Source organism: Mesoplodon densirostris, chromosome 7, assembly GCF_025265405.1.
Source record: "Mesoplodon densirostris isolate mMesDen1 chromosome 7, mMesDen1 primary haplotype, whole genome shotgun sequence".
In the NCBI taxonomy this organism is placed as follows: Eukaryota; Metazoa; Chordata; class Mammalia; order Artiodactyla; family Ziphiidae; genus Mesoplodon; species Mesoplodon densirostris.
The window spans coordinates 87,508,196-87,511,085 of record NC_082667.1 but is presented as its reverse complement, the minus strand read 5'-3'; positions in this window follow the sequence as shown (position 1 = coordinate 87,511,085).

The window sequence follows — 2,890 nt, the reverse complement described above, 5'->3', positions numbered from 1 at the left end:
TCCAGATCTGTAATATGTTCTAAATATCATTATAATGTCTTTTAACTATAGATTAAAAATCACTTCATTTTCAACAAAATATTTTGATGTAAACATCAAATGTTTTGAAAACAAAGGGGATCTGTTTTTGTTGTTTTCTCTTTTATCTAATTTTTGTATCCATTTTGTCTGGGCATATTAAATGGTAAAAATATTTATAAGATTTGCACTAGGTGAATCTTCTTAAAAAGAAAATACTGAAGGCCACAGAGTCTGGGAATATTAATATCTTTTTAATAGATTGATCCCCCTTGATTTCTTATTCTGGAGTAAAGGTACAAGTTTTTCCATGAAAATTAGACACACAATCATCTGACAGAATGTATGACAGATGGAACATGATTGATGGGAATTTTGCTTTAATGCACATTGTTCATTGTAATTTTGCCCAGCTTAATGAACTGTGAATTAATAATGAGGAGCAACACATTCAACGTATTATAGTAATAAAGTGCTTTTATGGACATTTTTCATGTTTCCAGACTTTCTTGGCCACCCTGAACAATTTTAACTCAAAGGATTAAAAAATAATCGCTTATTTAACTGTGTTAAAATAGTCAACTTTGAAAAAGGTATTTTCCTGTATGAACTTTTTCCTAATTGATTCCATTTTGTTCTGATCAGTAAACTTACCTGAGTAAGCTGCACTATTTAAAAAAAAGTGATCTGATAGAGTATTAGATGACATACATGACCATAGTCCATTGTTTTCTGATTCAACGACATAAGGGAGTAAAGTGAAAAATTAATAATTATACATTTTTTAATTAGGAGAATAGAAAAACTAAATTTCTTGTAGAAATAAGCCCAAAGAGTCCTCGTGTCAGCCCTGCTCCTCTTAAAAGACAGTGACGCTGTAATACCAATGGATAATCTGGGAGAGAACCAGCTGTCATTAAAATAGATTTTACCAAGGCAAGGACAATAGGTTGCTTATTAGCAGTGAGAAATCAGTAGTCTTTTAGAAGTGTACCCTTTGGAAAGTGTGAGATATATAATAAATGAAAGCCTTTCATTATTCATTGTTATAAGCCAAATGTAGATTAAATGTACACTACCTTCAATTCAGATATTAAGATATCCTTCCCTCAGTAATTTTATGAGGTAACATGTATAATGTCAAGCATAGGCTAAGTCATATATTTTATAATCTTTCAAAAATTTTTAAAGCAATGTGTTAACCCTATAATGAATATAAAATGGATCCTAACTGCATGTCTTAGAAAATGTGCATTTCATAGAATTATTGAAGAATGAATCCTTAATAGCCCATCTTTTTAAGTATGTTAGCTGAATGTTATGATTGTGTAATATCATTTTAGGGCATTACCACATTTTAAGAAATAAAATAATATTCAGAAGCATAATTTTGCCAGAATGTAAAATTTAAAACCAGAAATTTGACTTGTGAAAAATCCTCACATGATTATTGGCCTGTTAAAAACTAAAGCAAACCCCACAAACCTGATGCAAGCTATTATGTGCAAAATAATGTGCTAGTTACACAGCCCTCTGGGAAGTGAATGTGAGTCCGGATGCTTCTTTCTTGGTTTATTTCATTCCTAGAGTACCTTTGTTGCAGGTTTTTCTTATGTTTCCAAAGGAAACAAGTAAGCCATCTCAAGTTTAAGTTCTGTCCTCAATAAAGTAAAAAATGTGCCAGATACCATTTGACTGGATGATAACTAAACTGGACAAATATTTTCTCTCACTGGAGACTGACAGTGTTTTAGTTGTGCTTAAAATTTGTGATTCTCCTAAAAAAAGAGTACAAATGAAAACGTATGGTTACCAGGAGATAAGGGGGGAAGGATAAATTGGGAGATTGGGATTGACATATACACACTACTATATACAAAATAGGTAATAATAACCTACTGTATAGCACGGGGAACTCTACTCAATACTCTGTAATGGCCTCTATGGGAAAAGAATCTTTTAAAAAAGTGGACATATGTATATGTATAACTGGCTCCCTTTGCTGTACACCTGAAACTAACACAAATTTGTAACTCAACTATACTCCAATAAAAATCTTTTAAAATAAAAAAATAGAGTACTACATGCATTTCTAAGAAATAAACATTATTTTCTTCATTCTTCTAAAATAAATAAAAATAAAATAATGTAATATGTGGTTTTCAAGCTAATGAACACCTAAGAATGAAATTTGAAAATCTACATTTGTAATGTATAATTCTTTTGTTCAGAGGCAGTGACATTCCAAAAGAACAAAACTTCTCCAACATTTCCCCATTTAGAGTAATGCTGACGGTGAGTGTCTGGTGGATCTCAGAGGGGCACAACTGATAATATATTTATCATGCTGCCAGTTTGCTAAGTGGTTTCATATTCACTAAGAAAGACTTGTCAATGGATACTGAAGAATAGATGTGAGGTCTCTGTGTGTTGTCTCTGGGTGAGATCTCTGTGTGAAGTCTCTGTATGAGGTCCCTTTGGAAGGTATCTCTGGGAAATCTGTTAAATCTGTGCTAGGTTTCTGTCTGAGGGTCTGTGAAGCAACATGAGGTCCCTGTGTGAGGTCTCAGTATGTGATCTCTGAGAAAGGTGTTTGCGTGAGAAGTCTCTCTTGAGAGGTGTGTCCGTGAAGTCTTTGTGTATTGTCTCTGGGTCTCTCCATTTCTTTTTTTCTTTTGGTCTCTCAATTTCTTGTCTTACTGTACCTTATGGAAGACGGAGCAGCAAGAGAAGGGCAAAGGGACTTGCTTCTTTCTGTTTTCTTGCTGTTCCATCAGCATCACCTGTCTGTGGCACTCTCCCAACAGGAGCCAGGGGGGTCCAAGTCCAGCTTCCCCATATTCCCAGAACTCACTTCTGGGTGCCTCTGAGA